This window comes from Quercus suber, unplaced genomic scaffold (genome assembly GCF_002906115.3).
Source record: "Quercus suber isolate HL8 unplaced genomic scaffold, Cork oak 2.0 scaffold_3B, whole genome shotgun sequence".
NCBI classification, from domain to species: domain Eukaryota; kingdom Viridiplantae; phylum Streptophyta; class Magnoliopsida; order Fagales; family Fagaceae; genus Quercus; species Quercus suber.
Genome location: NW_027071805.1, coordinates 234,679 through 250,360, shown reverse-complemented (window position 1 = coordinate 250,360; position 15,682 = coordinate 234,679).

Below are 15,682 nucleotides of genomic sequence, written 5' to 3'. Positions count from 1 at the left end.
TTTTTTTTAATTAGTTATTTGTACATGAGATAGAGTTAGTGTCCTACTTTTTTTTATCTTTCTCTACGTGAAAGCTTATAAAAGTTCGAAATTTTGAATTTAAAACAAAAGGCGGTAATTCAAATTAGAGAAGAAAAAGGAGAAAACCTAAAAGTAAAATACTTTTAAAAATAGAAAATTACTCTTTTAACCAGTTTGTGATTTTAACTTTAAAATTATTTAACTAAAAGATAAAGGTATTTTAAAGAGTTTAAGAATGTGTATTTTCGTGTGCAATAATATTTTATTATTATTATTATTATTAATTTGGGTTTATTATTATAATGTTTAAAAGTGATATATAAATAGCCATGTGTATTTTTTTAAAACCTAAAAGTAAAATACTTTTAAAAATAGAAAATTACTCTTTTAACCAGTTTGTGATTTTAACTTTAAAATTATTTAACTAAAAGATAAAGGTATTTTAAAGAGTTTAAGAATGTGTATTTTCGTGTGCAATAATATATTTTTTATTATTATTATTAATTTGGGTTTATTATTATAATGTTTAAAAGTGATATATAAATAGCCATGTGTATTTTTTTTTTTTTTTTTAAGAAAGAGGTAAGATAACGTGGAATAATGTTTGAAAATGAAATAAAGATAGTGTCTTGTGTTTTAGGCTGAATGAAGAAGATAAAGGAAAAAACCTAAAACTTAGAAACAATAAATTACTCTTTTAATCAGTTTGTGTTTTTTAATTTAAAATTATTTAACTAAAAGATGGGGGGGTATTTTAGAGAGTTTAAGAATTTGTGTGAGGGTATTTTAGTACACAAAATGTTGAAACCCAAATAAGGAATCCTATTATTAATAGTATAGATAGAAATATAATTAATTAGTTAACATATATATCTTTGCCATACGCATATCTTATTTTTCAAAAATTATCGTTGTACCGTGATGATGTGCTAAAATCGTCAGTGAGTTGAAGTCTCCAAGCCACACCAATAGGTACTTCTTGAATAAGAACAAAAGGACCAAACAGAAGGCACCGATGTGGTACCGGCCAAAAACCCTCTGAATGTCAAATTAGTGAATGAGAAATCTCTAAGAACTCTATAGTAGGGATGACAATTTATGCCCAACCCGCGGGTACCCAACCTGACCTAACCCTAATGGGTAGGGTTTTACCCGGCCCCGATAAAGAATAGAGTCAGGTTTAGATTAAAAAAAAAAAACTTGAAGCGAGTTCGGGTTGGGTTCGAGTTTTGGCAAAAACTTGGCCCAAACACGGACCCGACCTAACCCGATTAGCATAAATATAAAATTACAAAAAAACCTACATATATATATCACAACCCTAACCTAAAACTCATTTCTCTCATTTTTCTCTCAACTCAGTCGCCAGCCTCACCTCATCTCACTTTCACTTGCATCTCATCCGACCCTCACTGAATCTCACTTTCACTTAGACACTCACATCTCATCCTCACCCTCACTCTCATTCACTCACCGACCCACCCTCACCCTTGTGGAGGAGCATGAAGATGATACACAGCTGTAGTAAAAGCAAGCTGTCACCGAAATGTTTGTTTCTTTGGGCTTGTTTCCCTTTTCAATTGGGGTTGAATTCCCTTTGTCTTTTTTCTTTATGGCGTGGGTGTGGCTGTGGCTATGGCTGTGTATGCATTTGAAGGGGTTGGAATGGTTTTGTCATTGGAGTCAAAGGCAAAAGACAAAGACAAGTTTAGGAAAGTTTTCAGGTAATGTATGATTTTCATTTCTCTATTGTAGGGTGGATTTAGAGCTTTGGGTTACTTTGCTTTTGGTGATGAAATGAAAATCAAAGACATAAATGATAAAAGGAATTTTGTTTCTTCTATTTTTTGTGTTTATTTATTTTCTTTCTAAGAAAGATTGATAACAATGTTGATTGTTTGTGTTCGCTTTTATGTTTGGGTCTTTTTTATTTTTTCTTTTTTAATAAGATTAGGTTGGATTGGGCCACGGATTAGGTCAGAAGTGGCTGGACTGGACGAGGCCTGAGGAGACTTGACGGGCTGGGTTTGGGGCTAAAAAAAAGACCCGTTTATTAAATAAGCCGAGTCCGAGTAACAAAGGAAGACCCGCAGGTCAGGTCCAGGTATCAAAAAACCCAGCCCAAACCTGAACCGTTGCCATTCCTACTCTATAGTGAGAGAACTAAGGAGTTTTTGCGTACTTGAGAAAAGAGGAGGTCTAGTGCTTATATAGTGGCAAGTAGTGAATCGAGATCCCTTAAGAGCAGGGATTTTTCCTTGTAGGGAAGATCTGGCATTAAGGTTTCCAAGATTTTAGGGTGTCTTTCCATATAAGAGAGATATGGGTGAGTAGTATGGTTTTTGTGCATGATACGCAAGATGTTTCTATATATGAGTATTCGTGAGGACCAAGCAAGGCCACATAGGACCCGTCGGCTTCTCCACTCCATCGGTCTACGATTATCCGTCGTTCAAGGATCTCCCATCGGTTTGTGGGGGAGATGCATCCGTCGGCTTTTTTGGTGGAATCGTTCTTTGAAAGCTCTATCAGTTCTTAAGGTTGCATCACCCCCATTGTCATCATTCTGTAGCCTTTGTCAGTTTCTGTGAAGCTGATGGCCCCATAGATGTTGTCAGCTTTCTTAGTCATTTGTTTACAAGTCTAAATTTCTTTGTCAAAAATACCTCGATCAAACGCCCTCTGCTCCATGGTTCCGTCGGCTGTAGCTAACAGGCCTCAGAGTAATAAGGGTGTTTATGGTTATTAATTGAATATTCTATTGAAGAATGTACCATTAAATGGTGTAGGTCGCCCTTGGCTTAAATGCTAGGTGACACGTGGCAGCTGTTGGTTGGTCTCGTTTCTAATCAAAAGCATCGCTTCGTATTCCGTGCCTCTTCGCTTTATAAATAGTTCCTTCTCCTCAAGTTATTCTTTTTACTTTGTTTTTCATCTCTTAGGAGCTTAGAGCTATTGTGTTGCATCATTGCTTACAAGTAACCCCTCATTGTGTCACTCCGTCATCTTCGAGGAATCTGTTGCTTCGAGCCGCCGTCTTCTCTTCTTTGTAAGTTTCTTTCCTTTATTTTGTTTTCTCTCCCTTTTTTTTATTCATTTTTCCTAGTTGGTCGTCATTTGTTTAGAGACTTGTCAAATAGGCTCTTAGAATACCTCTGTCGCTTGTAGATGAATAGATGTCAAGTGATAGAGAAGTGATGAGTGAATAGTCATCGTCAGTCTGTGAGGGTGCGAACTATGACGAGTTTTATCCATCAAGGCGTGAGCCAGAGGAGGATGTAACTTGGTCCCCAGAAAGGGAACCGTTAGCTTACTCCCCTACCGAGGATGAGGAAGGAAAGGAAAAGGGTGATGAGGAGAAGGAGATAAAGGAAGAGGGAGAAGGGGAAGAGGAGGAAGATGACGAGGAAGGTGAAGAGGTAAAAGGCCAAGTGGACAGCAATGGCCCTAGGTGCTTAATCCTTCCTCTGATATGGACGGTGAATGATTTTTACCCGACCATGTCCCAAAAGGTCTTCAACAAACTTCGTGATTGTTTCCAAGTCGGCGTGTATGATGCCATGTTCGCTGTAGGACTAAGATTGCCACTAACAGAGTTACATCGTCAGCTTGCCAATTATTTAGGCCCATCCATTAGCCAAATCACCCCTAATGCATGGAGGATATTCCTTGGGGCCAAAGTGATATGGGGTTAGCTAAGTGGTGGTAACCGCTGCCTTACCCTCGATGAGTTCTTGTACTATTATTAGCCTCAGCAAATTTCCTCATCGAAGGGCATCTACCACTTCCTAGCTAGGAAGAAGTCGCTAAGGCTGGTGTCAGAAATGCCTGACTCAAATAGGAACTAGAAGAATAGATACTTTTTTGTTCAAGGGACGGATTGGATGTGTAGGCTCAAGGAGTGGGATAGCATGCCCAATGGGTTTGATAATACCTAGGGTGTTGTGAGGGAGTTAGGTGTGTCGTCTGTATTCATTTTTCACCACCTCATCAGTTTTAGTTATAAATCTAACACCTTTTTCTTCTTTTCTTTTCTTTTCCTTTTTTTTTTTTTTTTTCTAGCACAAATCCGTCTGCAGATTAACAACCAATATGAGGGCTTCATTAGACATGTTTTGGAAATCCCCTTTAAGCAGAGGAAGTGGAAGGCCTTGGTCACTCTTGATACTTTCCACGCATTTTGTGGTGGTCTAGAGCCAACGCCTGTAACCTGATGGTTGCACGCCTTTTCTCGTCATCGTAAGTTTTCGTGTCCATTCACCTTTTAGTCCATTCGTTACTATTCTAATTCTATCTGTCACCCTTTTTTTTTTCAAAGATGGACGTAGGCAGGTAGAGGGGGATGGTAAGGAAGTCTACCGCTGCATGCAAGCCGCAGGGGGAGGCATTGTCCTCGGCCCCCAAGGTGGCCTCCAAAGTTGCCCCAAAGAGAAAGAGCAACGCTAAGGACAACTGACCATCCAAGAAAGGGACGGGCCCATTCATTGAGGATCAGTAGCAGAAGTCCCCACCGCCTCCTCGTTATGGAGTTGGAAAGGGCTTGATGATGGGGAAGGGCCTCGTCGTCCCTAGCCCCATCCAGAGGCTAGTCACCCACAAAGACTACGCCATCAAGATGGTCAATTCGATCATCAAGGAGATGGACTTGGACTCCTCTGGTGAGCACACCTTAGAGGATCAAGGGGCTTCTGGTATTTACGACCCGTCAAAGGTATGTATCCGTCACTTTTAGTACTCTATAATTCTTGTATACTTATCCTAACCGTTATTTTTTCATTTCAGGTGTTGGTATGGATAAGGGCCCTCCAGGATAGATGTGTGGCCTATGAAGGGGGTGATCCGACGGTTTTGCAAATGTCAAGAAATAAAGAACAATGAGAGGGACCAATATGAGGAGGTCGTCTGTACTCTCAACATGGAGCTGACAGCCAAGCTTGCCTTGCTTAAAGAGGAGACTCGTCATCATGAAAAGGTAGAGAAAACGAACACCAACCTGACGACAGAATTGGCCGCTCTTTGCAAGCAGATGGACAAGGTCAAAGCTGATGCTGTAGCGGCGTTCAGATCTAGCAGCCTTTCTTCGACGAGTGCGCCATCTTTTATGACGAAGGGTTTGATGACTGCTTGAAATAGGTTGCAACCGTTTACCCGGATCTGGACTTGTCCTAGATTGCCATAGACAACATCATCCCACCAACTCCTGGGGGAAACGACACCGTCAGTGATAAGACCGACGTCTCCGTCCACACCGTCGAGGAGGAAGTGAAGGACCCTGATGCTGAGGTCATCGTCCAACTTGCTCTTGAAGGCCCGATTGCTCCCATGGTCCTGTCTGTTGCAGATGGCCCAACAATTGCAAATGATCCCGTCTCCAATGCTCCCTCGTCCTGATTTTTACCCTTCTCTTTTTTTAGTTGTATTTAATTCTTCTTTCTTTTTTGTAAGTTTATTTGTAAGATAGTGGTAAATGCCCCTTCTTTTGCGCTTTATGTAAAAACATTTACCCGTTAGGTTTATATCTACTGCTTTTTATTTGTTGCTTATACATATCGTTTTATTTTTAATGCAACTGTGGATATGCCCCCCGTCGTGTTTGTGCCTTTGCTAGCCGTTGATATTTTATTTCATTCGTAAGTAATATTTGCGTGTTTTACTTAGTGGCTCTCTTGAGACCGAGTTCTCGTCGATATCCTTAGTCCTCTGTCCATCCCGTAGATAGGATTTTAGCAAAGCTTTTGAGATCAGATACTCGTCGAAATCCTTGGTCGTTCGTCCACCTCGTATGTAGGACTTAGTATAATTCTTGAGACCAGGTACCCGTTGGTATCCTTGTTCATCCATCCACCCCGTAGGTAAGACTTAGTATAATTCTTGAGATCAAGTACCCGTTGGTATCTTTGGTCGTCCATCCACCTCGTAGGTAGGACTTTGCATAATTTTTATGGGCAATTCACTGAAGGGTATAGTAAGACAATATTTCTGATAATCCTTCTAAGTCTTATAAATAAATAATAAAAGTTTATAAAAAACTTAATATCCTTAAAACTTCAACATCTTTCAATATCCAACTTTAATATGAATAATAAAAGGAAGCAAAAAAAATAGGCTGCATTTGTCTACTACTGGTAGTATTTCCTCAAGTACTCGGTGTTCTAGGGGTGATGGAGCCTTTGTCCATCGAGGGTCTTTAGGTAATAGGTCCTTTTTCCATAGTAGTCGACAATCTTGTAAGGTCCTTCCCAGTTGGGGCCCAATTTGCCCTATGTGGGGTCTCTGGCAACCATTGTTACTTTCATTAGGACCAGGTTCTCGACCTTAAAATGACGAGGTCTTACTTTGGTGTTATAGTTTTTTGCCATTAGGTCCTAATAACGAGCGATTTGCTTTTTTGCCATTGCTCTGACTTCGTCTAAAGATCTAAATGTAGGCGCATCTCCCCTTCATTCCTCTCTTCATTATGGTGGGATATCTGGTAGTTGGTCAGCCTAACTTCTGCCAAGATGACGGCTTCACTCCCAAATGCAAGGCAGAAAGGTGTCTCCCTTATAGGTGTGCGAGTTGTCGTCCGATATACCTACAGGACACCGAGTAGTTCATCTGGCCATACACCCTTTGCCCTTTGAGCCGAGTCTTGATCATCATGAGTAAGGATCAGTTTGTAACCTCAACTTGTCCATTGGCTTGAAGGTGGGGGAAGGGGGGAGGAGTAGTGATTTTTGATCCCAAATTGTTGGCAGAAATTTTTTAATGCGTCATTGTCGAATTGCTTTCCATTATCAAAGACGAAGACCTTGGGGGTCCCAAAGCGGCAAATGATACTCTTCCAGACAAAGCTTTGAACATTTTTCTCCATGATAGTGGCTAATGGTTCTGCCTCGTGAAGTAGTCGATCTCTACGACAAGGAACTTAATCTGCCACATCATCCATGGAGAAAGGTCCTACTATGTCTAATCCCCACTAGGCGAATGGCCAGGGGGTGCTCATTGGTGTAAGCTCCTTTGATGGCTGTCGTATAATGTTGCTAAAGCATTGGCATTTGTCACATGCCTTTACGTAGGACTGGGTGTCCTTCTGCATAGTGGGCCAATAGTATCCTGCTCGTATTAGCTTATGAACCAGCGAGCGTGCCCCCGAGTGGTTTTTACATAGTCCTTCGTGGACTTCTTTCATGACATAGTCTGCTTTTGCAGGGGCTAAGCACCTCAGATATGGATGGGAGAAGCCTCTCTTGTAAAGGACATCCTCGATTTACGAAACGTGACGATTGTACCTTCAGCTTGCAAGAAGCATTACGGTCTTCTGGAAGCGTCCCATTCCTAAGATAGGATACGATTGGCGTCGTCCAGTTGGCTCCCATTGGGATTACCTATACCTCTACCTCATCAATGGTAGGAGAATATTGGACAAAAGATAGTACCTGATTAGTGACGACCATACACTTTGCAGATGCAACTTTGGCCAAATGGTTTGCCTGCTCGTTCTCTTCCTTTGGGATTCGCATAAAGTTGCCCGAAAGCGCCTCGCTCACCTTTCTTTTGATCATGCTAAGATATTCTCTCATCCATTTGTCTTTGGCCTCGTAGTCACCATCGATGTGCCCGACAACTACTTGTGAATTGTAGTGTATGACTACTGACATGGCCCCTACTGCTTTAGCCAAGTCAAGGCCTGAAAGGACCGCTTCATTGTTGGTTGTTGAGAATTGGAGATGGACTGCACACTTAATTGTATCTCCTTCTGGTGACTGTAGTAGGACCCCAGCTTCCCCTACCCATTGGTTGGACAAACCGTCTATCCATATCATCTATGTCACCAGACTTTCCTCCTCATCTTCTTTCGCTATGAACTCGGCAATGAAATTAGATAAAGCCCATACCTTGATCACAGTTCTAGGTTGGTATCTTACGTTGAACTCGTTGAGTTCTATAACCTATAGAACTAGTCGCCTTGCTGCCTTTGGATTGTTTATTGCTTTCCATAGTGGTTTGTCTGTTTGACCTCTATAGTGTGTGCTTAGAAGTACAGCTTCTCCATTTAAGGATATCTTCCTTCAACTCCCCAATGCGCTTGGCTGGTGTAGTAGACGGGTAACTACATACAATTTTTCTCCCAAATAAGAGTGGAACTAATAGCAATTGGTGACACAGCTAAGTAAAGGGAGTGCTCTTCACCGAGTTTGGATGGACTAAGTAATGGTAGGGACGCAAGCTAGGCCTTCAATTCCTCAAAACCCTTCTGGCATTCGTTGGTCCATTCGAAAGCCTCCTTTAGTGTCTTGAATAAGTGCAGGCACTTATTGGTTGACTTGGAGACAAACCTGTTGAGGGCCAACACCCTACTGTTTAGGCTTTGCACCTCTTTGGTGTTCTTTGGAGGCGTCGTCTCTAGTGTGGCTCGAACTTTATCAAGATTGGCTTCCATATTGCACTTTGACACTATAAAGCCTAGGAACTTTCCTGACACTACACTAAACACACATTTATTGGGGTTAAGCTTCATGTCGTAAAGGCGGAAGGTTTCAAACGTTTCCCAAAGATCGTCTAGGTGGTCAATTTTGCGCTCTTTACAAGCATGTCGTTTACATATACTTTGATGTTACACCCAATTTTCTGGGTGAACATCTTGTTCACAAGCCTTTGGTATGCCGCCCCTACGTTCTTTAGTCCAAACGACATGACTTTGTAACAGAAAATCCTTGGCTCATGACAAATGAGCTGTTCTCTTAGTCTGCTTCATCCAATATAATCTGGTTATACCTAGAGAAGGCGTCCTTGAAATTATACAGCTAGTGACTGGTCATAGAGTCTATGAGGAGGTCGAGGCGCAGGAGTGAGTAGTTATCCTTAGGGCATGCCTTGTTAAGGTCTGTGAAATCCATACACATTCTCTACTTGCCATTTTCTTTTTTAACTATGACCATGTTGGCCAACCATTCTGGGTAGTAGACTTCCCTAATGAAACCTGCTTCAAGTAGTTTGCACACCTCTTTGACTATGGCTTTGTCTCTTTCTTGGGTGAAGACTCTCTTCTTATGTCGGACTGGAAGGAAAGACGGGTATACATTGAGCCTGTGGACCATGGTATTCAGACTAATCCCTGGCATGTCCTCATGACTCTAAGCGAAGACGTCTCGATTGTTCTTTAGGAAAAGGGCAAGCTCTTTGCGAACCGAAAGGTTAGCCTGCATGCCAATACGAGTGATTTAGCCTAGGATGTTATCATCCAAGGAGATCTCTTCAAGGTCTTCCATTAGCTCTACTGCAACCCTCCTTTCTTCAATGTTCAAAGCCTGCAAGTGATCATCCATTTCCAGCATGGCAATGTAGCATTCATGGGTGGCCATCTGGTCCCCTCATGCTTCTCCTATCCTATACTTTATTGGGAACTTTACTAGCAAGTAGTATGTGGACGTGGCTACTCTCCACATATTAAGTGTGGGTCGGCCAATGATGGCATTGTAGGCAGAGGAGCAATCAACGACCAGAAAATTGACTTCCTTAGTGAGCTGCTAAGGGTACATCCCAATGGTTACTAACAAAGTGATGGTTCCTACGGAAAAGACCTTGGTGCTACCGAATCCTACTAAGGGTGTGTTTGAAGGCATAAGATGCTCTTTGTCGACCCTCATCTGTTGTAATGCAGGGTAGTAGAGGATATCCGCTAAGCTCCCATTGTCTACTAGTACCTGTCGGGTATTGAAGCCTGCAATTGATAGACTGATAAACAGGCCGTCGTCGTGAGGGTGGTGTAGTTTTCTAGCATCCTCTTCTGTGAAGTTGGTGGATGGGCTGTCGGCCCTAGTCACTTTAAGTGACCGTCTAGAGATCTAGATGCTCTGCACCATTCGTTAGTACATCTTCCTTGCTTTTTTAAAGGATCCTGCCATTGTGTTCCCTCTTACGATCACCTTTATCTCCTCGAGCAAGGCTCTAGGTCTTTTTTCAGCTCGCCGGTTGGGTTCAGGGTCCCTTGGCGGGTTCTCTCTGCCCCTGACAAACCACTGCAACTTCCCTTGCTTGATGAGGGCTTTGACCTACTGCTTGAGGTCGTAGCACTCGAAAGTGTCGTGGTCCTAATCCCAATGGAAAAGGTAGTACTTGTTATTGGGCCTCTTGTTCAAATTGCCCTTTAGTTTATCCGACCAAGTCAACGCCACGTCATCCCTTATCTACATGAGAACTTGATCCAACAAGGCATTCAAAGGAGTGAAGTTCATCATCCTCCCCGACGAAGGCCTTGATCTCCTGTCGTCCCTTGGGTCGCTCGTTTGGGCCAACTTTCTTCCTTTGTCTGGATGAAGGTCATCCTGCCTCTCCCTCTTCTTTGGTTTGCTCCTCCCCTCCCCCAGGCGATCATTGCATCTTCGACATTCATGTACTTTGTGGCCTTGTACAGCATATCATTCTTGTAGATAGAGAAAAGGAACTCTCCCGATTGCAACCTATTGGTGAATGTAGTAACGAGAACTTTGTCGTCAAATTCGTTAATTAAGAGGGTCTCCTTGTTGAAACGGATTACATATGACCTTAGGCTCTCATTTTCCCATTGCTTAATGTTCGACTTGCTAAGGATCTTTTGTACCTCTACCTTCCAATAAAGTGAGTGACGAAGTGTCCACTTAACTCCTTGAAGGTGGACACTGTGTTAAAGGTCAGCTTGTTGAACCATACCTACGCTAGCCCTTTGAGTATAGTGGGAAATGACCTACACATAATCTCATTTAGAACCCCTTGTAGGTACATGAGGGCTTTAAATGACTCCAGGTGGTTGAAAGGGTCCTTCGACCCGTCGTATGGTTCTATTTATGGCATTTTGAACTTGTTTGGAAGGGGGAAGGATGTGACTGGTGCAGTGAAGGGCAAATCAGTACGATGGACTACTTCATCTAAGCTAGTGGACACCTAACCCTTCAGGGCACTCATCATCATATCCATCTTCTCTTTCATTGTCTGCATCTATTGCGCCATGCGCAATGCACAGACTTCCGGCTCGGAGGGACAACTGGTATCCTACTAGTCCCATCTACTAATGGCATTGCTTTCCTCTTGGTCGTCCCTTTTGCTAATGATCGTTCGTCGAGGGAAAATTGTCGTTGCATTCCTCCCTATCCTGTCCATCATTTTGATCATTTGGCTCTTGATCTTTCTGCTGCTCCAACTGTCGTTCCAACTCATGGTTCCGTTGAGTGAGCCATTCATCCGCTGTAGCAAGGGTTTGCACTTGCCTTTTTAATGCATTGGGCTAGTTCCCGGTCTCTTGGTTGGTGGTGGCCATCGATCATGTTGGGACCATACAACTCTTAATCCTTGAAACGGCAATATAACTTATCACTGGCTCCCCATAGATGACACCAACTAATGATGTGCTAAAATCATTAGTGAGTTGTAGGCTCTAAGCCACACCAATGGGTATGTGGAACAAGAATAAAAGGATCAAACAGAAGGCACCAGTGTAGTACCGGCCAAAAACCCTCAGAATGTCAAGTTGATGAATGAGAAATCTCTAAGAACTCTATAGTGAGAGAACTAGGGAGTTTCTGCGTACCTAAGAAAAGAGGAAGTATAGTGCTTATATAGTGGTGAGTAGTGAACCGAGAACCTTTAAGAGTGGGGATTTTTCCTTGTAGGAAAGATCTAGCATTAGGGTTTTCGAGATTTTAGGGTGTCTTTCCATACGAGGGAGATATGGGTGAGTAGCAGGGTTTTTGTGCGGGATACGCAAAATGTTTCCATGTATGAGTATTCTTGAGGACCAAGCAAGGCCACATAGGACCTGTTGACTTCTCCACTCCGTCGGTCTACAGTTATCCGTCTTTCAAGGATCTCCCGTTTGTTCATGGGGGAGATGCGTCCGTTGGCTTTTATGGTGGAATCGTCCTTTGAAAGCTTCGTCGGTTCTTAAGGTTGCGTCACCCCTATTATCATCGTTCTAGAGTCTTCATCAATTTCTGTGAAGCTAACGACCCCGTGGGTATCGTCAGCTTTCTTAGTCATTTATTTACAAGTCTAAATTTCTTTGTCAAAAATACCCCCATCATACCATATCCGTATCTATACCTGTATGTGTGCAAGTGCATCCTTTGGTGTTGAAGTCTTCCTCTATAACTATGATTTTTTTTGGTCATAAGTCTTTTTAGGTGCAAATATCTCAAACAAAATCTAGCACAAACAATCATAAAGATACATATAAGCCCTGAAAACATACTAAGTTTGTAGAGCAAACAATCACACTATCACCAACATTAAACCTTTTTGGACTTTTCATCTAATTATTTAAGTTCATTATTCAATAAATTATTGTAATTTACACCATTGGGCCTATTATTCTAACTTGACCACAACTAATTTTCAAATTACCAAACTTTGAAAACTGAATTTAACACCCTAGTTAAACCATATTTTAGAATTAACACAACATTTTACATTCATAGTAGTAGCATAGTATATCACATTATAAAACACCATTCACAATTAAGTTCACAAACCACAACCCATATAAGAAATTAAGGTTTGACTTGCAAAATATTCATCGGTGACAATTATATCTCCAAAATGGAATTAACAAACTGCTTGAATTCAATTACAAAATTCTAAAATAGAACTCAAATTCACAGAACTCTCAGCCAGTAGATTGTAAAACACATTATCTCATGAAAGAGTAGTTTTTTTTTTTTTTTTTTTTTTTCATTATAAAGGAAAAAAAATGCATATATTATTTTCTTTGTTTATGGTTGGTAAACTAAAAGCTAAATGGGACATAAATTAATTAGTAGTAATTTAAGAAAAATTAAAAACGATTTTTTGCACCTATTTCCACCCATTTGAAACAAAAAATGAAATGCATTGCATGTGGAAGATTCTTGAAATCACAATTGAATTTATAAGTGAGACATAATCTACATTTTTTAAATTCAAGAAACTAGGTCACAAAGTGTCACTTGAAACAAAAATGAATTTCAATAATATGCTTAACAAATCAAAACTACAAGGCTGAATAACAAGTTCAAAAAGTAATAATTATCAACGAGTGCGTGTTAAAACAACAACACCAAGAACTTCTAATAAGTTATAATAGAAAGAAAAAAAAATGCTAAAACCCAAATCAAAAATGTTGAAAATTGAACATAACAAAATCACGAACGCTACTAGATGATACCCATCAGTCTAGTTCAAATTTTTGCAAACCCATTATGACCCCCATGCATCTTAAGCCATATCCTTTTAAAAATTGGCTAATTCTCTTGATCAAATTATACAAACCAAAGAAAACTCAGAGGACCCAGTATTAAAATATCCAGAAATGAAGAAGGACGAATGAGTAGAGTACAATAGCTGAGAATCAAAACGAATGGAAGGTAGCATGTAGCGTTGGTACTTGGTAGGCCTTGAGTTGTGTTGATGCCCATTTTTTGACAAAAAGGACCAATGGCAAAAAAATCCCAACAATATGAAAAAGGCGAAGAAAGAAAGCAGCAAAGGTAAAGATCATTGAGCCAGAATGGTAGGAATAATGGTCTATAGGCCCACAAAATAATAAGTGGCCCCAAAGAAAGCAAACAAGCCGAGGAAGACCTAAAGAGTGAAGTAGTAAGCCCATGGGAATGATAAGAAATTAAAAAAAATTAAAAAAAAAAAAAAGGAGGCTGGAGGTGCCCAAAGAAAGGAATTGGTAAATGGGATTGGTTCAAAGGCCAATAAACCCAAAGGCAAAGGATCTGGTAATTAGGCCTAGGAAGTCTAAAGGATTTAGCAAAAGCCCAGAGGAATGAAAGAGGTAAGAAAAAATGAAATGGGCCAAGGATGCCCAAAGAATGAAATGGGCTGAGGAAGCCCAAGGTGTTGAATGAACTAACCTAGCAAGAATGCTGGGTAGTAAAGATTAAAAGAAGGAATAATATGAGAAATTGGCATGACAAGCACTTTAGCCTACAGGCCCAGAAGTAACTACAAGACAAATAAGGGTGAATGATATCATAGCAGGAACAATGTAGTGGCATGGCAGGAACACCAATCAGCCCACGGACAAAGGATGAAAAGGGACATGGGCCAAATTAAAGGAAGGAAAGCCCACACCCAAGCAATGCCTAGCTCGAAGTAGAAATGAGATTCAAAGAATGAAGACCCAGAACTCATTCACATTGCAAGAGTTAAACAAGCACCAAAGCATGCAACAGAGTCAGACAAACCTGTAGGCAATGACAAACGCGTGAGAGCCAGAAAAGCAATGGACTCATATGGAAGTGGAGCATACACACAAGGCTCAAGTACCACATACTTGTACCCAGCCAATACAAGGGAGGTGGGCCATGGGTCAGAGGTAAGAGTAGGTGTGGTTTGGCGGTGGGGAGTAGAAGGAGCCTATTTTGGGGTTCCTACTCAAGCTCTTTTGGGGGAAATGTCTAGCTGGGATGATATCTCACCCAAAAAGATAAAAATGAACTGGAATCACTAGGTACATGTTATAGAGGTTGGTAAGGAAGAATTCTAGCCTTTATCCAAATGGACGACAAAACCACTTTTGTCTAGGAATGAGGCGTGGCACAGCCAACATAGTGTAGTGATGGGGGTTGGGCAGCCAGCAAACTAGTGGGCAGTCCTAGAAGGACACCCACAACAAGCTAAAAGCTATTAAGGTGTAAAAATGGCAAATCCTGTCACGGCAAGCAGTATAAAAGGCCATAGACATGCACAGTAAAAGGGGAGGACGGGAGAGGAAAAAAGAGGGAGAAGGAAAAAGAAAGAAAACAGAGAAAAACAAGTAAGAGAAAGAAAGAAAAATAGAAAACCAAGAGTAATGAAGTAAAGTATGAGTGATAGGAGTAAAAGCATGCATCAATAGGCTACCCACTTCTCTCCCTCTCAATAGCCCACTCTCTAACAAGTCAAGAATCTGATATTAACCCATTTAGGTTCATTTTCCAAAGTAACTTCTACAGTAGAATTTCCCTCTGAGGTTACCCACATTAGAGATTGGTTCCCCTTTTTGGACTTGAATCTGCCGAAGACTTAAGCCCATTCCTTTAGTAGACTAGCCTTCTTTTCTTTTGCCATGGTTGATTAAGGACTAACGTGACTTCTTGCCATTAATCTATACTTGTCGTAATCACGTTCTGATACTCTTCCTTTGTGGAACTGTTCATGTATTATTGTTGTTAGCATAAAATATTTTAGTTAAAGTGTTTTAGTTATCCTGTCGTATTGTATTTTTCTTGCTATAATATTTTGTAACAATATTTCTTGCCATGAGCACTTGACACGCTCAAGACTCTTGCCAGGGCGTGTCAGCATAAGAAGGGTCCAACTTACACACAAGCTGGCCTAAGGTGTGTTTCAATTAGGCCAGTCCCAACTCTCCTACCCTAAAATCATAGGGTCGCAGTACAGCAGGAGTAATCCAACCCAAGGCACAAAAATGCCCACTATAAGTTGTACACGAAAATAGTGGCAAAAGAATAATGGGTGGACATAATATATATATTTCAATTTTACATCCCAAAATTCAATTAATCTATTTTACATCCTTGCCTTAATAATACATTATAAATCCCAAACTTTGTTTAACAATACATCATATTAAAATAAGATTCTAAAAACTATGTTTGGAGCCTAAGAAAGCTCCAACTACCAATATGAAGATAACATGTTGTGGTGGGCTTTTTTC